The 27,638-nt window shown below is 39.2% G+C and overlaps 2 pseudogenes; both read left to right on the forward strand.

Annotated features, from left to right (window-relative positions):
• LOC115930417 (olfactory receptor 7E24-like) overlaps nt 1–22,489 on the forward strand; it is a 25,641-nt pseudogene extending 3,152 nt beyond the window's left edge.
• Nucleotides 6,472–21,619, forward strand: LOC109029349 (olfactory receptor 7E24-like; annotated as a pseudogene).
• Nucleotides 22,490–27,638: the final 5,149 nt, after the last annotated feature.

Here is a 27,638-nt window from a genome sequence, read left to right on the forward strand (position 1 = left end):
AGCCCAGCTTTAAAGGCCCTACCAGCTTGCTTTTGCCTTCCAATCTAACCAGAAAAATTTGTATTTCCTGAGGGCCATTATTGGTTTAGCTCCAACATCTTATAACTTTTATTCAAGACAGCCTATAACTTTTCATTGTCTTGGTGAATCTCAGAATGCTTTGTTTTGCATTCTGATACCCCTTGATGAAGAGGAGGGTCTGTTCAGTCTGTTGGGGGGCTGAGGATCTTATTTTTATTTCTCACTATTCTTTACTGAGGCAGATGAGATAAATAGTAATACCCACTGTAAGGTTTTAAAAGTTTGAAAGGATCTATACATTTTTCTAAAAGCTAAATTTTATCCAAATTTTAGACTACAAACTACATTTCAGTAAATCCACATAGTAATAGTGACTATATATATTTAAGTGAATGGATACCTTGTGCATAATTTAGGAATTTGGACTCATAATGTCAAATAATGACATGTACATTCTTAAAGATATGATCATTTATATATGAAATTTTATTCATATTAGCTAAAGATAGTTATGAGAAAGCAAACCTTTAAATAGTTATCATATATTAAAATGATATTTCCATTGGGTTTTGTCCATGAGGCAAAAAGAGTCAGAATCGTGAACAGTCAGCAAACAGATGAAGGTGGGATTTGGGGGAAGCTGTAATAAGTTAAAAGCCTGGTGCACATATGAGCATGAAAATAGGACAGAAATCTCAATAAAACCAGGAATAGGTTTGAATTAAGTCAGAAGGCCAGAAATCAAATGGAATAGGTGGTTGTCAGAAGAAACACCATACAGATTCAGGAGTTCATAAATAGGTTATTGAGTTACAATCTTTACAAAGTGTCAAATTTTGACACTGTAGAAGAGGTTTGGTCTATAGAATTAACAATAACAGTGGGTAAGAAATTGTAAGTAAGATTCTAGAGTAAATTTTATTTGCCTATTGACATTTCCTTTTCTCTTGCACAGATTTTCTCCTTACTTCTTTTTTTGTTTTATTCACACTTTGTTCTTCAATATTGCTATGTATTCTCATTAGTTTAACATAAGAATAAAATAACTTTGTTTTTTCAACCTACAGAAATATGAATATACAATTGTAGAGTATACAAATATAAAGCAATATACTATTAGTAAACATCACAATTGCACAGAGAGTACCTTCCTTTTGATAATTAAGAATTACTTTCTAGGTTGAACACAATTAGTTTTTATTATTTAGTATTTCATTAGGAAAGGACATTGGTCTATGAAACACCTCTATCAATTATGAAAACTGATAATTGAGTGTACCTGCATGTTTTGATAATTGTTATCTAGGAATAACAGAATAATAAATTCATCTGTCTTCTAGAAATTTTTATATTTGTGCTTTTCCTGTTGTCAATATAGTATCACTATTCTCAGCATGACCACAAACAGAAAAGGCAAAACTAAAAGGACATTTTACCTGGCTTACTTTAAGTGCTTTTTCTTTTAGTCATGTTGAGATATCTGTTTCTTACTTTTTCTATATTACGTGATTTGGTAAAAATTTATGTACCTCCACGTACCTGTAGTTACCAATTATGGGCATGGTATGAATTGCAACTTTAAAAGAAAGGCACAGTAATGTAAGAACTTTTGTAATCTTTTCCATGCCTTTCGGGTTAACCATAAAAACAAAAAAGAACTGTTTAGTAAATTTTAATTGAACTTATTTGCTTCATTTTCCTGTAGTTTTAATAACGTAACAATAAACAATTTTAGAATGAAAATCATTATTGCAAAGCATAGAATACCAAAACTCATAATATATTTTAACCCTATAATTCTACAGCTGAACAGCAACAAGATGCATATTAGTTCCTGTTGAAAATAAGCTCTTCGAGGTACTGAAACATGATCTCCTGGGTCCATGCTTGGGCTTGGACCACAGTGTCCCTTGCCTTCTATTTCAGTCAGATGGCTGCCAGTATTTTTAAAAGACAAAAAATACTTAAGTGATGATAATTTAATTAATACATTCCAATAACACAATCAAATTTCACTTAAGTAGTAGCTTTCTGAAAATACACTCACTAACTAGAAAAAGCATAATCATAAACAATCATTAGTGACTCTGTAAACTAACCTGTGTTTCCAGCATGGCCAGTTGTTTTTTGCTAAGTTTTGGATACACATTTCTTTATTAACTTAAAGAATATATCTCAGTTATCATAGATTATAGTGAGCTGAAATTTGGTTAAAATTAACAAGGTATGATAAATGTCATCCTATCTAAAGAGTCAGCACTAGCTAGGCACTGGAGTTGCTGAATCTGTGGAAATCCAGTCCACAGAAGACTGGAGTAGTGGTTGTCAACAGAGTCCCTAGCAATAGGATGGTGATTTTCAATTAACCTAGAACAGCAGGGATTTTAGTAACTATGCAAATTACTTTATGGTGCAACTGAAAAGTTGATCTATTTCTTATTTGTGTGTGTATAATATACTATACATACACACGCACATAAATGTATGTGTGTAAATACATGTATCGTGTGAGATAAAAATGTAGACCACAAAGTATTTTCCGGCTCTGTGTTAAACAATGCTAATAATTAGAAATAACTTATCAACTTGCTCCAGGAAATAACTATTTCTAGAAGACAAGTAAAACAACAAACAGCTTACCTGTCAGATACATGTGCTCACCAAGACTGAGTTTGAGGCCCTCTCCTCTCCTTTATCTCCAATCCAAAGATATTATGCCAAATTCTGACCATCTCAAATAATTGTTTTCCCCTCTAAGACTCTCCTTAAAATCATCCACTCTTGAATCTAAAACCCAGTAAACACTTTTTCCTAACCTTTTTTTATTTTGAAACATTTCCAAGATTATGTAAAGGTGTTCTTCTCCTAACTGCAGTAGATTGAATACACACTCCTTCGCTGTTGGATTTTCATGTTTTCATGGAGATTGTGTGAATGAGTGTGTTTGCATGTATACATATATTTATATATTTTACATATAGCCATATTTAAATATAACCATAAATAACAGCTAAAACTATATGCATGTATTGAATGTTTATAAATTGCCAAAACACATGCCCCACACTTTGTCTCTTTAATTCTGTCATAAACCTTATCAAGTAGGTATTAATGTTACAAACATTTTATAGATGAAAAAATTTAGACTTATAGATGTGAAGTGATGTGCCTACTATACCAGGAATACATGCCAGAATTGGTGTCTAAGCTTTGCAACTCTAGAGTCCAAGTGTTAATCCGCACATCCACTGGCCATGAAGAAACATAACAGTAGCCTGGGGCAAAAGGAAAAACAGATGTGTCTTCTGTGTGTTTATTGCCACACTATTACAATTGCAAAGACATGGAACCAACCCAAATGCTCATCAATGATAGGCGAGATAAAGAAAATGTGGTAAATATACACCATGGAATACTATGCAGCCATAAAAAAAGAATGAGATCCTATCCTTGCAGCGACATAGATGAAGCTAGAGACCATCATTCTCAGCAAACTAACACAGGAACAGAAAACCAAACCCCACAAGTTCTTACTCACAAGAGGGAGTTGAACGATGAAAACACATAGACACAGGGACGGGGGACAGCACACACCGGGGCCTGTCAGGGTGTGGGGTGCAAGGGGAGGGAGAGCATTAGGACAAACACCTAATGCATGTGGTGCTTAAAACCTGGATGACGGGTTGATAGGTACAGCAAACCACCATGGCACATGTATACCTATGTAACAAACCTGCACCTTCTTCACAAATATCCCAGAACTTAAAGTAAAATCATAATAATAAAAAAAGAATGCATCTTCACTTAAAATTTTGATATTTGTTCATCATGGATACGTTTATTGATTTTTACTTTTAAAAATATTACATTAAGTATTTACATTGATAATTGAATTTAACACCCCATTTTTTTAAAGGACTCTCATGTACCTCCTGTTTAAAGTACATCATTAAATGTTGTGCCCAAAGCAAATGCCTCATTCACTTGTCTTGCCCAACCCTAGTACTGGCTCTGTGACATATTCACTGCCATTGGCACTGGAGGAATGAAGGAATCTCATGGAAGTTTCTGACCAACTACTACTGGTGAATGATTATGAGAAACTCATAAAACTTACCTGGGCCTCAGTTCCTTCATCTAGAAATTGAGAGTCATAATGTAAAATAGATAATGTCACTATGGAAATTCAATTTGTAGTATAAAGTGCTTTATACAGATTACTTAAATATTATGAACTTAATTTTAACTAGATCTAATAATACAGTAAAAGAACAATGAAGAAAGGTGGGTTTGCTGGTCATTAGCCCTTACCTTTGAGCATTATCTTAGCACACTAAAATAAACCCTAGAAAGATTTCCTGCATGGCAGAATGAGGAGTACTATGAACCTGGTCTCCAGTGACATGACCACAACTGTTAATATTATAAAGACAAAGATAAAACCAAGCAGTAAAACTCTCTGAAAACTTTCCTTAGTGTATACACCAAACAAAAAAGTATTTATTCAAGAAAATGTACTGAAAATAAGTTAATTGGAACTTGTGTTATTGAGCTGCAACTCACTTCCCATTGCCTAGCTCTGCATGAAAGATGGTCAACTTCAAGTGAATACAGCCAAGAAGATGAAGATATTTCTGCCCTGAGCTCTAAGTCAAGGGCTACAGTGTCTTCCTGGAAGGGGCAGACATCAAACATTTATTATCTGCTGCAGTTCACATGGCAAAGGCTAAATTCCAGGATAGTGCAGCTGAGAGGTATGATGATCTCTTTTTTCACTTAGCCTCCCTGGTATGTAAGAATTTCTGTGCCAGGCATGACAGTCCAAGAGAACTGGAGCAATAATTTTCTTACCAAACTTGTTCATTAACGTAGAGTTCAACGTAGGGAGAGAAAGGCAATACTACCAGAGAATATCTCCCCTGCTCAGCACCCTACTCATGAAACAGGAATGTCACTTCAAGAAAGCTAGGCCACTATGCCTGCCCCCTGTCTAGGAGCAGTGGCTTGGAGATTTTTCCAATAAGAGAAAGGCCATAAGAATTGAAAGCTCGGAAGCCTTCTTGAAATGTATTGACTTTATTTGAAGAGGAGTGTTAGGAAGTTTATGCCTTAAGATGATATCAAAAACAATGGATATTTTTGTGAGATGGACATAAGAAAATATGGGTAGTTTCATGATAGCAATAAGCTAAACTGTAGCCTTGTTAGTTTACCAAACAGAACCAGGGAAATGTATTCCTAAGAAGAGACCTTCTGGGGTCAAAGCAAACTTTAAAGATTATTCTCAAAAATTATTCCTGAAAAGTAGTATGACTTTAATTGGGTCAGACTGTGGAGAAATTTATACCCCAGTGCATTGATAAAAAATAGAACAATAAGCTGGAAATTAGTGGAGCCTAACAGCTGTGTGTAAGACCAGTGGAAAAAGATGGCTTAACAGAGAAATCAGAGAAAAATAAAGTCAAAGAGAGCCCTGCTAACAAGTCATCTCAGGGCAACTGTGCACATGTTCAACGCTATCCTCGGAGAAGCAACATCAGATGTTTCACACTGCAGGGGAAAAAATGCCTTCTCTAAAATAAACCAGTTAAATTACGAAGGAAATGCATTTTTAAACATTAACAATAAAGTTTGAAGGTATGAAAATCAGTATCTAGAAGTATTAAAATATATTATCTAAAATGTACAGATTTCAGGAAAAATATATGGATATGCAAAGAAATAAGAAAGTGTGAGCCATAAACAGGAAAAAACCAATAAACAAACAAAAACAATAACAAATCACCACCACCACCACAACAAAAAATACCTCAAGCAACAGAAGATGCTTGTGAGAGGGCATAGGTGCTGGACTTACACAAATACTTCAAAGCAGCTATTATAACTATGTTCAGTAACTAAAGAAAAATCATGTTTAAAGAAGTAAAAAAAAGGAAAAATAAAGAAGTAAAGGAAGTAAAGGAATTTCTGGCAATGTCTCATCAAGCAGAGAACATCAAAAAAAGTTATTTTTAAAGAACTGGAAGTTCTGTAATTGAAAAGTATAATAATTTTATTAAAAAATTACCTAGTCGGCTCAACTGTACCTGCAATCTGGCAGGAGTCAAAAATTTGCTAAGTTGAATATAGATCAAAAACTATTATGCAATCTGAATAACAGCAAGAAGAGAGAAATAAATATAATGAACAAAGCCTCAACAAAATGTGTAACACTTTAACCACATCAATATATGTGTAATAGGCATAGCAGAAGGAGAGGAGAAAGAAATAGAAAAAAATAAGAAAATTATAACTGAAAACTTCTAAACTGTATGAAAAAAATCAATCTACACATTCAAGAAGCACAATAAACTAGCAGTAGGATCAACACAAAAGAGATCAACACCCAAAGACATCACGTAAAATAATGTCAAAAAAACAAGGAGAAATTCTTGAAAACAACAAGAAAAAATGACTTACGCACAAGGTAACTTCAATAAGATCAACAGCTATTTCATTAATATCATCGCAAACAATGGAGACCTGAGCAAGTGAGAAAATAATTAAACAGAGGACTAAGAGAAAATAAAGCAAACATAAAAATCAACCAATAATATTACACCAGCAAAAGTTGTCTTTCAAAAATGAATGGGAAATAAAGATATTCCCAGATAAAAACTGAGATAATTTGTTGCAAGAAGACAACCTTATAAGAAATTGTTCGGGAATTTCTTCAGAATGAAAGTCTGTTCTTCAGGGCAAAATTAAATATATAAATGCATATTTTGTATTTTTTCTTCTTTAACTAACATAAAAAGCAATCATGTAAACCTATATATATATCAATAAATCATTGAGCTTATGACAATAAAAATGTAACATATTTGACAATAGAGTTGAAAAAAATTAATAGGACAAAATCTAATAGTATGTTTGTTCTTCCATCTCTCAGTGTCTTTAAAATTCCTAAAATTATATAAAGTAATAACTACAACATTAAATTTTGGGGATTATGATGCATATATGTAATATGTATGACAAAGTTTTCAAAAAAGGGTGGAAAAGAAAATAGAGATATATAAAGTAAAACATCTATGTCTTTTGTGGAATTGAGTTAGTATAAATCTTTAGCTAATTCTGAAGAAGTGCTTTATATGTTAAGCCCTATAATAACTACTAATAAAAAAACTAAAAATATAGTTAAAAAAATTAAAGAAATAAAATATGTCATCATAAAATACTCAGGCAAAAAAATCAGTAAAGAAGAAATGGAGGAACGAAAAAAGCCGTGACATATTAGAAGCAAATAGTAAAATGACAAATGCAAATAAATCAATTACAACATAAAATGTGAATGGAGAAAACAATTTAATCAAAAAAGATTGCCAGACTGGATAAAAAAGATAATGCAACTATATATTGTCACTTTGTAGTTTCAAATACATGGAGAATAAAAGTGTGAAAAAAGATATATCACTCAAAGTGTAACCATAAGAAAGCTGAAATGGCTGTAACATGATCTGAAATGACAGACTTAAAAATGTTATTAAAGATAAACAGAGACACTGTATAATGATTAAATGGTTAATTCATCAGGAAAATTTAATAACTATAAACATATTGAACATATATTCACCTAAAAACAGGGTTTCAAAAAACATAATGCAATAATTGATTGAATTCCAGGAAGAAATATTCAACTTAGGAATAATAGTGAAGATTTCAATGTACCACTTTTAATACTGTTTTTAATACTTTACTGACAGTCATGTATAGAATGCTCTACCCAAATACAATATATACTCTTCTGAAGCTATCATTGAATGGTCTCCAAGAGACAAGATATGGTAGGCCATAAAACACGGCTAATGAATTTAAAAGATTTGAAATTATACGACTATATTTTGTGACCAAATATAATGGAAATATAAATCAATAACAAAAAGAAATTTAGGATTTGTGATGATTGAGAATGTGACACAGCATACCAAAACTTAAAGGTTACAGCTGTAGCACTCATAGGAGGAAAATATGTGTCTGTAAATTTCTACATAAAAATAAGAGGAAAGATTTCATGTGTATGACCATATGTATAATTCTTTTTCTTTAAGAGTCTGGACATGTAGAGCAAAATGAACCTAAAAAATCAGAAGGAAGAAGATATTAAAGATGATAGTATAAATACATGAAATAGAGAATTGAATAACAATAGAGAAAATCAACAAAGCCCAATGACCATTTTTTGTCAAGATCAACAAAATTAACAAAATTTTGGCTAAACTAACAAGAAAACAGCAGAGAAATGTCAAATTACCAAAATTAGTAACAAAAGGAGTATCACTACTGACATTAGAGAAACAGAAGGGATTACAGAAGGCAATATTATAATCACTCTACATCGACAACAACAATGAAACATAAATGGAAGGGACGTATTTCCAGAAAGACAGAAACTACTGGGAAAAAACTCACGAAGAAACAGAAAATCTGAAGAGACTTATACAAGTACAGAGATGAGATTAGTAACTATGAAACTAACCATCAATATTAGACATATCAACAACACAGAAAATTAACAAGGATATTCAGGACTTGAACTCAGTTCTGGACCAAGTGGACCTAACAGACATCTACAGAACTCTCCTCCCCAAATCAACAGAATATACATTCTTTTCAGCACCACATCACACTTATTCTAAAATTGACCACATACGTGGAAGTAAAACACTCCTCAGCAAATGCAAAAGAACAGAAATCATAACAGTCTCTCAGACCACAGTGCAATCAAATTAGAACTCAAGATTAAGAAACTCACTCAAAACCACACAATTACATGGAAACTGAATGACCTGCTCCTGAATGATGACTGGGCTCCTGAATAATAAAATTAAGGCAGAAATAAACAAGTTCTTTGAAACCAATGAGAACAAAGACACAATGTACCAGAATCTCTGGGACACAGCTAAAGCAGGGTTTAGAGGGAAATTTATAGCACTAAATGCCCACATCAGAAAGCAGGAAAGATCTAAAATCAACACCCTAACATCACAATTAAAAGAACTAGAGAAGCAAGAGCAAACAAATTCAAAATCTAGCAGAAGACAAGAAATAACTAAGATCAGAGCAGAACTGAAGCAGATAGAGACATGAAAAACCATTAAAAAAAATAAATCCAAGAGCTGTTTTTTAAAATAATCAACAAAATAGACCACTAGCCAGACTAATAAAGAAGAAAAGAGAAAAGAGAGAAGAATCAAATAGACACAATAAAAAATGATAAAGGGAATATCACCACTGATCCCCCAGAGATACAAACTACCATCAGAGAATACTATAAACACCTCTATTCATCTAAATTACAAAATCTAGAAGAAATGGATAAATTTCAGGACACATACACTCTTCCAAGTCTAAACCAGGAAGAAGTCAAATCCCTGAATAGACCAATAAAAAGTTCTGAAATTGAGGCAATAACTAACATCCTACCAACCAAACAAAGCCCAGGACCAGACAGATTCACAAACAAATTCTATCAGAGGTACAAAGAGGAGCTGGTACAATTTCTTCTGAAACTATTCCAAACAGTAGAAAAAGGGAGACTCCTCCCTAACTCATTTTGTGAGGCCAGCATCATCCTGATACCAAAACCTGGCAAGACATAACAAAAAAAGAAAATTTCAGGCCAATATCCCTGATGAACATCAATTCAAAAATCCTCGATAAAATACTGGCAAACTGAATCAGCAACACATCAAAAAGCTTATCCACCACAATCAAGTCGGCTTCATCCCTGGGATGCAAGTCTGGTTCAACATACACAAATCAAAAAAAGTAATCCATCACATAAAGAGAACCAATGACAAAAAACCACATGATTTTCTCAATAGATGCAATAAAGGCCTTTGATAAAATTCAACATCCCTTCATGCTAATAACTCTCAATAAACTAGGTATTGATAAAACGTATTTCAAAATTATAAGAGCTATTTATGACAAACCCACAGGCAATATCATACTGAATGGGCAAAATCTGGAAGCGTTCCTTTTGAAAACCGGCACAGGACAAAGATGTCCTTTCTCACCACTCCTATTCAACATAATATTGGAAATTCTGGCCAGAACAATCAGGCAGGAGAAAGAAATAAAGGGTATTCAAATAGGAAGAGAGAAAGTCAAATTGTATCTGTTTGCAGATGACATGATTTTATATTTAGAAAACCCCAGCATCTCAGCCCAAAATCTCCTTAAGCTCATAAGCAACTTCAGCAAAGTCTCAGGATACAAAATCAATGTGCAAAAATCACAAGCATGCTTATATACCAGTAATAGACAGAGAGGCAAATCATGAGTGAACTCCCATTCACAGTTGCTACAAAGAGAATAACATACCTAGGAATAAAACTTACAAGGGATGTGAAGGACTTCTTCAAGGAGAACTACAAACCACTGCTCAAGGGAATAAAAGAGGACACAAACAAATGGAAGAACATTCCATGCTCATGGATAGGAAGATTCAATATCATGAAAATGGCCATAGTGTCCAAAGTAATTTATACATTCAATGCTATCCCCATCAAGCTACCATTGAGTATCTTCACAGAATTAGAAAAAAACTACTTTAAGTTTCATATGGAACCAAAAAAGAGCCTGTACAGCCAAGACCATCCTAAGCAAAAAGAACAAAGCTGGAGGCATCACTCTACCTGACTTTAAACTATACTACAAGGCTACAGTGACCAAAACAGCATGGTAATGGTACCAAAACAGCATGGTAATGGTACCAAAACAGATATACAGACCAACGTCACAGAACAGAGGCCTCAGAAATAATGCCACACATCTACAACCATCTGATTTTTGACAAACCTGACAAAAACAAGAAATGGGGAAAGGATTCCATATTTAATAAATGGTGTTGGGAAAACTGGCTAGCCTTATGCAGAAAACAGAAACTGGACCCCTTCCTTACACCTATACAAAAATTAACTCAAGATGGATTAAAGACTTAAACTTAAGACCTAAAAACCATAAAAACCCTAGAAGAAAACGTAGGTAATACCATTCAGGACATAGGCATGGGCAAAGACTTCATGAATAAAACACCAAAAGCAATGGCAACAAAAGCCAAAATAGACAAATGGGATCTAATTAAACTAAGGAGTTTCTGCACAGCAAGGGAAACTATCATCAGAGTGAACAGGCAGCCTACAGAACGGGAGAATATTTTTGCAATCTATCCATCTGACAAAGGGCTAATATCCAGAATCTACAAGGAACTAAAACAAACTTACAAGAAAAAACCAACCCCATCAAAAAGTGGGCAAAGGATACAAACAAGCACTTCTCAAAAGAAGACATTTATGTGGCCAAAAAACATGAAAAAAAGCTCATCATCACTGATCATTAGAGAAATGCAAATCAAAACCACAATGAGATACCACCTCATGCCAGTTAGAATGGCGATTGTTAAAAAGTCAGGAAAAAACAGATGCTGGAGAGGATGTGGAGAAATAGGAAGGCTTTTACACTGTTGGTGGGAGTGTAAATTAGTTCAACCATTGTGGAAGACAGTGTGGCAATTCCTCAAGGATCTAGAACCAGAAATACCATTTGACCCAGCAATCCCATTACTGGGTATACACCCAAAGGTATAAATTATTCTACTATAAAGACACATGCAGACAGATGTTTATTGCAGTACTGTTCACAATAGCAAAGACTTGGAACCAACCCAAATGTCCATCAATGATAGACTGGATAAAGAAAATGTGGCACATACACACCATGGAATACTATGCAGCCATAAAAAAGGATGAGTTCATGTCCTTTGCAGAGACATGGATGATGCTGGAAACCATCATTCTCAGCAAACTAACACAAGAACAGAAAACCAAACACTGCATGTTCTCACTCATAAGTGACAGTTGAACAATGAGAACACATGAACACTGGGAGGGCAACATCACACACCAGGGCCTGTCGGGGGGTGGGGAGCTAGAGGAGGGATAGCATTAAGAGAAATACTTAATGTAGATGATGGGTTGATGAGTGCAGCAGGCCACCATGGCACGTGTATACCTATGTAACAAACCGACACGTTCTGCACATGTATCTCAGAACTTGAAGTATAATAATAAAAAAAGGATGAAAAAAATTGTAAAAAAGAATTCTAGCAAATTGGATCCAGCAAAATATAAAAAGGATTATACACAATTATCAAATGGAATTTATTTTAGGAATGAAAAGTTTGTATAACACCAGTTTGTATTAGTTTGGTGCAAAAGTTTTTGCAATTTTGCCATTACCTTTTTTTTTTTTTTTTCTGAGACAGAGTCTCACTCTCTTGCCCAGGCTGGAGTATAGTGGCTTGATGTTGGCTCAATACAACCTCCACCTCCTGGATTCAAGTGATTCTCCTACCTCAGCCCCTCGAGTAGCTGGGATTACACGCACCCACCACCACACCTGGCTAATTTTTGTATTTTAATAGAGACGGGGTTTCACCATGTTGGCCAGGCTAGTATCAAACTCCTGACCTCGTGATCCAAATGCCTCGGCCCCCCAAAGTGCTAGGATTACAGGCTTGAGCCACCTCATCTAGCCGCCATTACTTTAAGGAACCATCTAGGAACAAAATATACACACAGCATTATTTTGTGTGTGTATTCACAAAATATACACACAGCATTAAGGGCTGGTTTTTATCTTTTATTTTTCCAATCCTCTTTTCTTCCCTAGGTGTCCAAGTCACACAGAGCCACGGAATCTCACAGGTGTCTGAGAATTCCTCCTCCTGGGACTCTCAGAGGATCCAGAACTGCAGCCCGTCCTCGCTGGGCTATCCGGGTCCATGTATCTGGTCACGGGGCTGAGGAACCTGCTCATCATCCTGGCTGTCAGCTCTGACTCCCACCTCCACACCCCCATGTACTTCTTCCTCTCCATCCTGTGCTGGGCTGACATCGGTTTCACCTCGGCCACGGTTCCCAAGATGATTGTGGACATGCAGTCGCATAGCAGAGTCATCTCTTATGCGGGCTGCCTGACACGGATGTCTTTCTTGGTCCTTTTTGCATGTATAGAAGACATGCTCCTGACTGTGATGGCCTATGACTGCTTTGTAGCCATCTGTCGCCCTCTGCACTACCCAGTCATCGTGAATCCTCACCTCTCTGTCTTCTTAGTTTTGGTGTCCTTTTTCCTTAGCCTGTTGGATTCCCAGCTGCACAGTTAGATTGTGTTACAATTCACCTTCTTCAAGAATGTGGAAATCTCTAATTTTGTCTGTGAGCCATCTCAGCTTCTCAACCTTGCTTGTTCTGACAGCATCATCAATAGCATATTCATATATTTCGATAGTACTATGTTTGGTTTTCTTCCCATTTCAGGGATCCTTTTGTCTTACTATAAAATTGTCCCCTCCATTCTAAGGATTTCATCATCAGATGAGAAGTATAAAGACTTCTCCACCTGTGGCTCTCACCTGGCAGTTGTTTGCTTATTTTATGGAACAGGCATTGGCGTGTACCTGACTTCAGCTGTGTCACCACCCCCCAGGAATGGTGTGGTGGCGTCAGTGATGTACGCTGTGGTCACTCACCCCCATGCTGAAGCCTTTCATCTACAGCCTGAGAAACAGGGACATTCAAAGCGCCCTCTGGAGGCTGCGCAGCAGAACAGTCGAATCTCATCATCTGTTCCATCCTTTTTCTTGTGTGGGTAAGAAAGGGCAACCACATTAAATCCCTGCATCTGCAAATCCTGCCCCTTAGTCACATTATTTTTGTGGCTTGATGGCTTTTATTCCTTTCCGCATTTCCTATGTGAATATTGTTTCCTTCGTTATGCCTTTAACTGGAATGGGTGAGTATTCTGGGATCCTTTGTTTAGCAGAAACCTCATGACTGAATCCTCTATACCTAGGCGGCCTCCTTTAGTTTCTGAGCAATAACCCTGTCATCCAGGTGGAATCACAACCATCTTTTTATATACGTGAAGTCCTCACTTCATTTTGGAATTCCGTGAAAATTGACTTCATGGAAACAATGTACAGCAGGTCCTCCAACAGCATTGGTGCATTCAAAGTTGTGTAGTTATAATGTTGGTGAGGAATAAGTGGTTTCACTATACCTAATTTTGCTTCAAGTTGAAGTTTCCAAGAGACTTTCAAAGATGTTAAGTAAAGACATGCTGTACATCAAATTCATATCCTCTTCCAGAGTTCACGTGTAATTTCTTTATAAACTGCTTTTAGAGAATCTATTTAGGCAGGTTATGTGTAGAGATCCATGTGACCAGTCCTCAATCTTGGCTTTGAGTCAAATCACCTGGGGAGCTTACAAATGATGAGGCCTGGGTCTCATTACCTGAGATTCTGATTTCCCGGCACCTGTGTGAGTATGTGGATTTTTTTTTTTTTTTTTTTTTTAAAGCATCAGAGGTGGTTGCAATGATGAAGTTTTTAAGGCATCAAGCTCCAATGAGTAAGAACAGAAGTTAATTGTAATATGATTTCTTCAAATATTATCTTCAAATGCATTGTCCATCAACACCATACAAATGTCTATTATGCTGTTGTTTCTTATCATTTAGCATTTTCTATTTTTTTCTTTTTCTTTTTTTTTTTCTTTTTGAGGCAGAGTTTCACTCTTGTTGCCCAAGCTGGAGTGCAATGGCACGATCTCGGCTCACTGCAACCTCTGCCTCCCGAATTCAAGTGATTCTCCTGTCTCAGCCTTCCAGGTAGCTGGGATTACAGGCATGCACTACCATGCCCGGCTAATTTTTTTTTCTTTTTTTTCTTTTTTTGGTATTTTTAGTACAGACAGTGGTTCTCCATATTGGTCAGGCTGGTCTTGAACTCCCGACCTCAGGTGATCCGCCCGGTTCCGCCTCCCAACGTTCTGGCATGTTACAGGCGTGAGCAACCACGCCCAGCCACCACTTAGCATTTTTATTTCACATTTGTTGAAATTATAGATTTATACACACTTTGATTGCTGCTTTGTTATACACTTGCATATACATAAGATGGGAAATTGAAAAGAATAAAATGGGCACAGTATCCCTGAAGTTTCACATTCCGAGACATGTTAAAAATATTTGCTCTTTAGAAATTTGTTTCAATTGAGAAACTGTGGTATACACACCCAATGAAGTATTATTCAGCCTAAAAAGAAATAAACAAAATCCTCTCTACTGCAGACAAAATGGATGAGATTGCAGGTCTGTATATTAAGTGAAATAAGCCAGGCAGAGAATGACAAATATTTCATATCCTCACTTCTATGTAGGAACAAAAAAGAAAATCTTGGCCAGGTGTGGTGGCTCAGGCCTGTAATCCCAGCACTGTGGGAGGCCGAGTTGCACGGATCACTTGAGGCCAGGAGTTCGAGACCCGCCTGGCCAACATGGTGAAACCCCAACTCTACTGAAAACACAAACAATTAGCCGGGCGTGGTGGCGCGTGCCTGTTGTCTCAGCTACTCGGAGGGCTGAGGCCCAAGAAGCACTTGAACTCGGGAGGCGGAGGTTGCAGTGAGCCCGGATTGTGCCTGTATACTCCAACCTGGGCAACAGAAAGAGACTCCGTCACACACCTACGCACAAAAGGAATCTCAGGAAGGTGGAAAGTATAAAGGTGGTTAGCAGACGCTAGGAAGAAAAGGGGTGGGATGGGGAATGAACAGAAGTGGATAATTGGGTCCCAAAATACAGAAAGATGGAATAAGTGAGTTCTAGTGTTTGATAGTACAGTACGAAAATTTTAGTTCACAAGAATTTCTGGCATATTTCCAGATGCTTTGGTAAGAAGCTTCCTAACTTTCTTATTATGCTGGTTTTTCAGCTATTCTCTTTCTGCTCTCGAACTCATGCTGGATTTTTCGTTTTTGGTTTTTTGTTTGGAGACAGAGTTTCGCTCTTGTTGCCCAGGCTGGAGTGTAATGGTGCAATCTTGGCTCACTGCAACCTCTGCCTCCTGGGTTCAAGCGTTTCTCCTGCCTCCATCTCCCGAGCGGCTGGGATTACAGGCATGCCCCAGCACGCCCAGCTAATGTTGTATTTGTAGTAGACATGGGGGTTTCTTCCTGTCTGTCAGGCTGGTCTTGAACTCCTGAACTTAGGTGATCCGCCCTCCTCGGCCTCCCAAAGTGCTTGGATTACAGGCGTGAGCAACTGCACCCAGCCCATGCTGCATCCTTATCTGTTGTCTGTTGTTGTTTGTTTGTTTGTTTTTGAGCCCAGAAATAACTTCTCACCTATATGTTCAAATGATTTTTAACATGAGTGCTAAGAAAGTCCATTGGTGGAAAAGCAGCCTTTTCAAGAAATGGTGTTGGAGAAACTTGATTTCAACATGCAGAAGAATGAAGGTTGACTCTATGTCACACCAGGTGCAGAAATGAACACAAACTGGATCAAAGACCTAACCCCAAGCGCTGAAAGTATAATATGCCTCAAAGAAAATATTGGCCACACTTTCATGACATCAGATTGGGCAATGCTTTCTGGGATATGACACAAAAAGCATAGGCAACAAAAGAAAATTAGATTCCTTGGATGACATCTAAATGACAGACACTTTTGTGCATCAGCAAATACTGTGAACTGAGTGAAAAGATAACCCATGGATTAGGAAAAATATTTGCAAGTCATATCTCTGAAAAGAGGCTGATACGCGTCATATACAAAGAACAGCTAGAACTGAACAACAAGAAACCCAAAGCATCCATGAACAATGGTCAGAAGACTCGAGTAGACGTGTCCCTAAAGAAGATACAGCAATGGCCAATAAGCATCTAAAATGATGTTCAAAATCACTAATCATAGGGAAGCGCAAATCAAACCAAGAATGTGATACCACACATTTGGATGGATATGATAAACAAAGAAGCATTGGTGAAACTAGAGGGAAGTAGGAATGCTGGAATCTGATTGGAGGGAATGTAAAACCGTGAAGGAACAGGGAAACTACTATGGCATGTACTGGAAAAAGTAGAAACAGGATTATCAGATGTTCCCGCAGTTGCACTTGTGGGTACCTGCCAAAAAGAATTAGAAGCCAGGAGTGGAAGAGAGATTTGTACACCCAAATTCACAGCAGCATTACTCACAACAGCCAAAATGTGGAAGCAACCCAAGGGTTCGTGGACAGATGAATTAAAAGGCACACTGCAGTTCATTCATGCGATGGACGACTATTCAGCCTTAAAAAGGCAGGCACTTCTGGCCGGTGCGGTGGCTCACGCCTGTAATCCCAGCATCTTGGAAGACCCAGGTGGGTGGATCGCCTGAGGCCAGGAATTCAAGACCAGCCTGGCCATCTTGGTGAAACCCTGTCTCTACTGAAAATGCAAAACATTAGACGAGCGTGGTGGCGTGTGTCTATAGTCCCAGCTCCTCGGGAGGCTGAGGCACAAGAATCGCTGGAACCCGGGAGACGGAGGTTACAGTGAGCCCAGATTGTGCCACTGCACTCCAGCCTGTGCGACAGAGCGAGAATCCATGTAAACACAAAACAAAACCAAACCAAAAAAAAAAAAAAAAAAAAACAAAAACACCCAAACAACCAGACAGGCACTTCTGACACAGGCTGCAACACGGATGAACCTGGAAGACATTCTCGTCAGTGAAATAAATAAATCCCAAAAGGATAAACACGACCAGGCTCAGTGGCTCGCACCTGTAACCCCAGCACTTTGGGAGGCTGAGGCAGGCGGATCACTTAAGGTCAGGAGTTCGAGACCAGCCTGGCCAATATGGTGAAAGCTCGTCTCTATTAAAAATACAAAAATTAGCTGGGCATGGTGGCACATGCCTGTAATCCCAGCTACTCAGGAGACTGAGACACAAGAATCGCTTGAACCCACCATGTGGAAGTTGCAGTCAGCCGAGACCATGCCACTGCACTCCAGCCTGGGCGACAGAGAAAGACTCTGTCTCCAAAACAAACAAACCAAAAAAAATTAAACACGGTATGAGTCCACTTATATCACGTGTCTAGAGTAGTTAAACTTACAGAGTTGCAAAATAGAATGGTGGCCCCCAGGGGTGGGCGAGAGAGAGAGGAATGGAGAGTTTGGTTAATGGGTGCAATTTCCATTTTCAAGGATAAAACTGTTCTGGAGATGATGGCGGTGATGGTTGCTAAACAATGTGAATGTACCTGATGTGATTAAACTGTAAACTGAAAAATAGTGGAAATTGTAAATGTTTATACTGGCCATTCTATATGAAACAATCTATATTTATAATTTATAACATTTATACGTGGTATACTTTCCCATAATAAAAGGTGAAAATTAAAGCACTTGGATCTTGTGAAAGAAAAGAAAGAAGCGAATAATACACACAAGCTCTCTCCTGATTAGAGGAAGAGCCCCAAAGCTTCTATGGACACTCACTTTTCTCTTCTTCTTCTTGCATGATGATGAAGAAATCCTTAGAGCTTGGGGAACTTGGGTGACTGGCTAATGAGGAGCTCTGTGCCTTGAGCCCCCCAGGCCATAGAATAGTAAATACTCAGTCTGTGCCTCCAGCCCTGCAGTGTGAGGTTGCAGTCCTGTGGGCTCCACAACCGTCACCTGTATTAGGAGGCTCATGTCTCACCCTGTCTTCTGGCCAGCCTTGAGGAGGGAGTCTGAGCCTCCAATGTGCACCACGCAGGGAGGACAGTGGACCTGTTCTCCATGGGCATGGCCCAGCAGAGGGGAAGGGCAGTGCAGTGAGTGCTGAGGGACCGTCGGGAGCCTTGTTTGTTTCCTCATCCTCAGGACAAACAGGAGAGTGCCGTGGGCAGATGGGAGGAGACCAATGTGCAAACTGTCAGCTCAGCAGAGTGTGGAGTTTCTGTTCTTGGTTGTGGTGGGGGGTCTCTCTCAGGAATCTTCTTCAAAATTTTGCTTCCCTCCCCCACTGGTTGTCCTTTTCATAGACATCTCACCCACGATAGCAGGGAATGAGTCCCTCTAAACTATTTCCTCAGAACAAAAAGATGATGAAGGTGATGATGAGGATAAAGAGGATGGTGACAGACAGCATGGCATCATGAAGCCTTACTGAGGGCTTCCTAAAGGCCAGGCTCTGAGCTCTGTGCTCTCTGCAGCTTGTTTCATTTCATGTGCATAGTCTCCCAGTTATTAGTGCACATTTCAGAATTATTTTACTGACTAGAAAAGGAGCAGCACATTTTCATATAACTTCTACCAGATCATGAAGTCAAAAAGGTTGAAGCCCAATTTGAACCAGGCAGTCTAAGACCAGACACATGGCATTTGGCCAGTCCTCTCCCTGCATCCACCCTGCCCACTCCAATCCTTGTCACTCAGGACGATGCCCCTGCTCACTGTGCCCTTCCCTTTGGGGGTTCCTTGTAGACCACAGCTAGACCAGTGGGTGCCACAATCACTGTGTCAAGTACGGAAAGGGCAGCTGAGATCACATCAAAGATTACAGAAAGAATTGGCACAGGATCATTCGGGATGCATCTCTCCCTTGCCCCTGTTCCTGGCTTTCCTTACAGCTCTCGACTTCCTCAAAGGAGTCATAAATTCAGGGTTTGGCTTCCGTTCCTATTGAGGAAGCTGGAAACCATTTCAAAAATGCTCCTCAGATGTGCCTGTGGTTAAGACCTCTGAGCTCTGTTGAAAACTTTTGGAAGCTGGGTGCGATGGCTCACGCCTGTAATCCCAGCACTTTGGGAGGCTGAGGCAGGTGAATCACAAGGTCAGGTGTTCGAGACCAGCCTGGCCAATATGGTGAAACCCCATCTCTCCTAAAAAGAGAAAAATATGAGCCGGGCATAGTGGCGGGAGCCTGTAATCTCAGCTACTCGGCAGGCTGAAGAAAGAGAATAGCTTGAACCTGGGACGTGGAGGTTGCAGTGAGCCAAGATGACTCCACTGCACTCCAGCCTGGGCAACAGAATGAGACTCCATCTCAAAAAAAAAAGCAAACAAAAAAAAAAAAACAGAAACAAAAAACAAAAACAAAAAAGAATGCACAACATTTTGAGGGTTGGGAGACCATCAAGTATAGCGCCTGGGACTTAGAGTCTGGCCATTAATTTTCAATACCACTCTTTCTACTTCTCTGTATGGCAAGGGGTGAGACGTCCATCCTCTGAGACTCAGCACTCTCATCTGAGTTGATTTCTAGTTGATCCAATGGAAGCGAGCGATGATTAAACTGATCGTGGGTGCCCGCTGCGTGATGTCTGTGTGATGGATGCGGGAAGTCAAGGCAAAGTGAATTTTAGATACATTCGTTAATATTTTCAGCTTAACCTCCATACGGTTCAACGGTAATATCCCCTGACCTGAAGTTCTGGTTTCCCTGCATTCCAGACAGGACATTTTCTTTTGTCCTTATCTCAGTAAGTACTGAGCATTGTGAGAGGAACAAGTGAGTCTCTTTTGTTTCTGATTCCCCAGAGCCTGTATCTTGCTTGGCACATAGGAGATAGCAAAAGTAAACATCTCTGTGAATTATTGAATTGACACTTCCTTGGTTCACAAAAATTGGCTATCATCAGTGTGACGTCAGTGTGACAGAGCGTGTGTTTTTGTTTTTTTGTTTTTTGAGACGGAGTTTTGCTCTTGTTGCCCAGGCTGGAGTGCAGTGGTGTGATCTCAGCTCACTGTAGCCTCTGCCTCCCAGGTTCAAGCCATTCTCCTACCTCTGTCTCCCGAGTAGCGGGGACTACAGGCGCGCGCCACCATACTGGGTGAAGATTTGTAGTTTCAGTAGAGGCGGGGTTTCAACATTTTGGCCGGGATGGTCTTGATCTCCTGACCTCGTGATCCGCCTTCCTTGGCCTCCCAAAGTGCTGGGATCACAGGCGTGAGCCACCGCGTCCAAATGTTCTGATGAAAACTCTAAGTCCACCGAGGCTAAGGACAGGAGTTATAGCTTCCATGAATTTTAAAACAAGACCCACCGATTTGAGTACGCAATTACTCTCTTGAAGGAGAAAAGTCAGAAAACGTAATGATGAAATCACTAGGACCTAACTGGCCTGTGGAACTATTTTCTGCTTATGAACTATCAACTTTAATTTCATTTCCAGATGGCATGGTCTCAGCAGTTATACAGTGTTTACAGATGTTCTAAATCAAGGGAATTTGTATCAATCTATTCGAATAAAATAAAATAGTTGAGTTCTTAATTTCCTTTAATTAGGATAACCTTTTTCTTATACTGAAGAGAATGGTTTTATTACATAGTTTCCTTCGGTAAAGAAGCCTGTCTTTTCTAGCAGTTAGGAATTTCTTATATATGATGATCTGGTTCTTGGAACATTCTTGAATCTAGTGTCTCTGAGGCAGGTGTGTACAGCAAGAAGTGAAGAACACAGAAATCCATGATGAAAGCATTAGAAGACAATTGAGTTTGTCAGAACTGCAAAATATTGCTGAGTGTGGATTGCTCTGAAATCTGAAAACATTACTTGTGAATTGCTTCTATCCAAAATGCAGACACGATGCTGGGTGTTGGTTTACTTGTTTCTGATTTCTCAACCCTCTTTTCTAGGCAAAAGGTGTCCAATCTCTACAGACCCACAGAATCTAACAGATGTCTCTATATTCCTCCTCCTAGAACCTCAGAGGATCCAGAATGACAGCCGGTCCTCACTGGGCTGTTCCTGTCCATGTGCCTGGTCACGGTGCTGGGGAACCTGCTCATCATCCTGGCCGTCAGCCCTGACTCCCACCTCCACACCCCCATGTACGTCTTCCTCTCCAACCTGTCCTTGCCTGACATCGGTTTCACCTCCACCACGGTCCCCAAGATGATTGTGGACATCCAGTCTCACAGCAGAGTCATCTCCTATGCAGGCTGCCTGACTCAGATGTCTCTCTTTGCCATTTTTGGAGGCATGGAAGAGAGACTTGTTCTTGAGTGTGATGGCCTATGACTGGTTTGTAGCCATCTGTCACCCTCTATATCATTCAGCCATCATGAACCCGTGTTTCTGTGGCTTTCTAGTTTTGTTGTCTTTTTTTTTTTTCTCAGTCTTTTAGACGCCCAGCTGCGCAACTTGATTGCCTTACAAATGACCTGCTTCAAGGATGTGGAAATTCCTAATTTCTTCTGTGACCCTTCTCAACTCCCCCATCTTGCGTGTTGTGACATCTTCACCAATAACATAATCCTGTATTTCCCTACTGCCATATTTGGTTTTCTTCCCATCTTGGGGACCCTTTTCTCTTACTATAAAATTGTTTTCTCCATTCTGAGGGTTTCATCATCTGGTGGGAAGTATAAGGCCTTCTCCACCTGTGGGTCTCACCTGTCAGTTGTTTGCTGATTTTATGGAACAGGCATTGGAGGGTACCTCAGTTCAGATGTGTCATCTTCCCCGAGAAAGGCTGCAGTGGCCTCAGTGATGTACACGGTGGTCACCCCCATGCTGAACCCCTTCATCTACAGCCTGAGAAACAGGGATATTAAAAGTGTCCTGCGGCGGCCGCACGGCAGCACGGTCTAATCTCGATATCTTCTTATCTGTTCCATTCCTTTTGTAGTGTGGGTTAAAAAAGGCAGCAAAGTTAAATAAGAATGATATCACAGGGTGAACACCCACTGTGATATTAGGAGTAATACCTCCCTAGGATATAGAATATACTATCACAGAGTATACACACATGGGGTACACCCACTGTGATATTAGAAGCAATATCTCCCTAAAGTATGATGAAAAATATCACAGGGTGTGCACACTGTGTGATATGAGGAGTAATATTTACCCTGGATATTACGACTAATATCAAGGGTGTACACACACGGGGTACACGTGCTGTGATACCAGGAGTTGTATCTCCCTAGGATATTACGAATACTATCACAGGGTATACACTATGTGCGTACATCCACTGTGACATTTGAAGTAATATCTCTCTATGAGATTATAAATAACATCAAAGCGTGTACACCCCTGTGACGTATTAGGAGTAACATCCTTCTAGGGTATTGCAGATAATGTCACAATGTGTACACCTTCTGTGATGTTTTGTACACTCTTTGTGACATTAAGAGAAACTTCCCCCTTGGATATTATGAATAATGACACAGGAGGGGTACACACATGGTGTACACTGCCTGTGTCATCAGGAGTAACATTCCCCTAGGATATTACGAATAATATCACAGCACGTTTACACACATGGTGTACACTCCATGTGACATTCGGAAGAGCATGCCCCTAGGATATTAGGAAAAGTATCACAGGCGTTGAATACCCATTTTTAATGCATAATGTCATCCCCAGTGACATTAAAAATAACATCACCCTTGGATATTACGAATAATATGACAGGGAGTACACCCCGTGTGACATTAGGAGTAACATCCCCCGAGGATATAATGAATAATATCAGAGGGTGTCCATGCATTGTGACCTTAGTAGTAACATCTCTTTAGGATATTACAAATAGTATCACAGGGCGTACAGGCATTGTGACATTAATAGTAACATCCCGCTGGGATATGACGAGTCATATCACAGGGTGTACACCCCCGTGACAATGGTAGCAACATTCCCCTAGAATATTAGGAATAATATCACAGGAGGTACAGCCCCTGTGATTTACGAGTAACATGTCTATAGAATATTACAACTCATATCACTGTGTGACTCTGTGTACACCCCGTGTGACTTTAGGAGTAACATCCCACAAAACTATGATGAAAAATATCACAGGGTGAACACCCCCTGTGACCTGAGGAATAACGTAGTTTTAGGATATCGTGAATGATGTGACAAGGTGTACACACCCTGTGATGTTAGGAGCAATATCCGTCTAGGATGTTAGGAAGAATATCACATGGAACACACCTCGTGTGACATTAGGATATGACAAATAATATCACAGGGTGTACACGCGTCGTGACATTAGTGCTAATATCCCTCTGGTACACTATGAATAATATCACAGGGTGTGCATCCCTGTGACATTAGGATTAACATCCCCCTAGAATAGTAAGAATAATAACACGGGGTGTACACCCCGTGTGACATGAGGAGTATCATCTCGCTAGAATATTATGAATAATGTCACAGGGTGTTATCGTCTGTGCCAATAGGAGTATAGACCCCTGGGAAATTATGAATACTATCACAGCGTGTACAGCCCTGTGACATTAGGAGTAACATCTCTCTGGAATATCACGAATAATATCACAATATGTACATCCCCTTTGTCATTAAAAGTAAAATTGCCCTAGGATATTACAAAATAGAACACAGGGAGTACACCCCGTGTGACATTAGAAGTAACATCCCCCGAGGACATAACGAATAAGATCAGAGAATGAACCTGCATTGGGACATCAGTAGTAACATCTCTTCAGGACAACACGAATAATATCAAAGGGTGTACACGCATTGTGAAATTAGTAGTGAACTCCCGCTAGGATATTAGGAATTTTATCACAGGGTCTACACGCCCTGTGACATTAGCAGGAACGTTTTCCTAGAAGATTATGAAGAATATTAAAGGGTGTACAGGACCTGTGAATTATGAGCAACATTTCCATAGCATATTGCACGTAACATCACTGTGTGTACACGCCGTGTGACATTAGGGGTAACACCCCACAAAATCATAACGAATAATTTCACAAGGTGTGCACCCTCTGTGACATTAAAAGTAACATTTCCCTAGAATATGACGACAATATCACAGAGTGTATACCCTCTGTGATATGAGGAGTGACATCTTATGAGGATAACACGAGTAATTTGACAAGGTGTACAAACCCTGTGACATAAGGAGTGACATCCGTCTAGGACATTATGAATAATATCAAAAGGAACATACCCCGTGTGACAATAAAAGCAACCTCCCCTTAGGAGAATAAGAATAACACCACAAGGTGTACACACAATGTGACATTATTATTAAGGTAAAGCTAGGCTATTGGGAATAACATCACAGCCTACAGAATCCTGTGACATCAGGTTTAACATTCCCCTACAAAATTACGAATAATATTGAAGGGTGTACACCCCCTGCGACTTTAGCAGCTGCATCTTGCTAGAATATGGAAGGTAATGTCCCAGGGTGTGAACCGAGGGTGGCAGTATAGAAAGGATCCTAGGAAAAATCGGGGAGTAATATCACTCCACTATCGCCCCCTGGATATTACGATCCACATTGCAGGGGGGCGGGCGCCCCCCCCCCCCCACGCGGGGAGTAATATCACCCACCTCTCCCCCCAGGATATGACGATCCACAACACAGGGGGACAGGAGCCCCCGCGACGCGGGGAGTCATATCACCCCCCTCTCGCCCCCTGGATATGACGATCCACATCGCAGGGGTGTGAGGCACCCCCAGCGATGGGGGGAGTAAGAGACATCCCTTCTTCTCCCCTGGATATGAAGATCCACATAGCAGGGGGGTGAGGCACCCCCCGTGATGCGGGGAGTAAGAGCCAGCCCCTCTCCCCCTTTGGTTTTTAAGATCCGCGGTGGACTCTCAGCCTGTTTACCATATTGTGAGTAAGATCATCTCCCCCTCTGGAGATTATGAACTGTTTCACAGATGGGTGTACACCCGTCTGTATTGGGATTAATATCATCCTCTTCCTCCCTGAATATTAAGAAGAGTGTCACAGGGGTGTTTCTACTCCCTGGGATATCGCGTGTCATATCCTCCTCTCCCACGTTGCAATTAGAGACAATATCAGTGGGCGCGTGTCCACCTTCTGCGATATTGAAAGTAATATCATGCTCTTCCCTCCAGGATCGTGTGAACAATATCCATGGGGGGTGTCCACTTTCTGCCATATATGTAGTCATATCACCCCCTCCCCCTTGGAATATTTTTAAGGACCATCTCACACGGGGGTGTACACTTCCTGCGATATTGGGAGTACTATCAACCTCTCGGCCTCTGAATATTAGGAAGAATATCACAGGGTGGGTGTACACCTCCTACTCTATTATGGGGAGTCATATCTATCTATTATGGGGAGTAATATCATCCTCTACATTTCAGGATATTAATAACAATTTCACAGGCTGGGTGAACACAGCCTGCGATGCTGGAATTATTATCATCCTCTCCCCGTCGGGATACTAGGAACAATATCACAGAAGAGGTGTACACTCCCTGCGATATTGGGAGTAATATCATACGCTTCTTCCGTGAATATTAGGAGCAATGTCACCGGGTGGCTCTACCTTGATTGCTATGTTGGCAGTCATGTCATACTCTACTCGCTGGGTATTAGGATAGGTGTCACAGGGTGAGTGTACACCTACTGCGATATGAAAACTGTTACAATGCTCTCCATCCCTGGATATTAGGAACAATATCACAGGTAGGTGTACACCCCCTGCGGTATTAGCAGTAATAATATTATGAATTATTAAACATCAGTCTTATTAATAATCAACGGTAATATTAATTAATAGTATAACGTTATTAATCACTAATGATTATTTTCAAGATATGATTATGCATGATTAAAATTATTAATGTCACTTTTAATATTAGTTATTAATCTTAATTTTTTATTACCAACATCACTTATGATTGATTGAAGTAACATTAATTACTGATATCATTATTTTATTATTAATAGTGATATTGCTATTAATTATTAATAGTAACCATTAATATTTTTCATCTGTACTGTTTTACTGTCTCTACTGTAATTATTACTATCAATGATTACTATTAATTGTTATTATATCTATTAATATTAATAATTAATATAACTGTTCCCGATATCCGTGGGGGAGAGGATATTACTCCCAATATCGCAGAAAGTGTACACCCCTTTATGATGTTACTCCTAATAGCCAGGGGGTAGAGGATGACATTATTGAAAATAGCGCAGTGGGTGTACATCCCTTCAGTCATCTTGTTCCTAGATGGTTCCTAAAATTAGGAATATTATTTTAATGCTATGATTCTAGCATTACTAGAATCATATTGGACACAAGCAGGGCCTGGACTTAGGCTGAGAAAAATGCCCCCTATGCTATTTGACAGGGCACCCTGACGTCATGTTCTCTAGGACTTCTGACATATTGAGTCTTCTCGATCCTCCACTTCTTTTTTGGATCATTTTGTTTATTTCTTTGACCAAACAGACACTCCATAATTTCCAAGGATTCCATGCTTATTATCACTCTCCATAGGACACAACATTTCTTTACTAAAAAAAAAAAAAAAAAAAAAAAAAAGAGTGGTTGGCTACTGCAAATTTCTGGTTAGTAATAATTATCATCACTGACTTTTGCTATTTTGCTTTCCAGTGTAGTCACTTATGCCACTCTCTCTTGAGTGACCCTATTTACCAACCATCAGGACACTCCAAAACCTCTCTTAAAAACCTTTTTTTTTTCAGTTCCCCTTTCTAACTTTGTTTATGGACTTTCGTGTTTTCACTGTTCACCTGTACTACAGATGAGCTTTGTAATTCCTTGAACTTTTTAATTTGAATAACCTTTACATCCTCTACATTTTAGTTTCATGCCTACATACAAACTATCTATCTGATTTACCTCTTCAATAAAAAAGAGACTCTTCTAAAATGCAGTGCACATCTGATGTCTGCACAGTTCAAAGCAAAGGCATGCAGACTTGAAATTTTGTTTTAACTCTATAGGTTTTCTGTAAGAA

The sequence above is a fragment of the Gorilla gorilla genome, chromosome 14, assembly GCF_029281585.2.
Source record: "Gorilla gorilla gorilla isolate KB3781 chromosome 14, NHGRI_mGorGor1-v2.1_pri, whole genome shotgun sequence".
Taxonomy (NCBI): domain Eukaryota; kingdom Metazoa; phylum Chordata; class Mammalia; order Primates; family Hominidae; genus Gorilla; species Gorilla gorilla.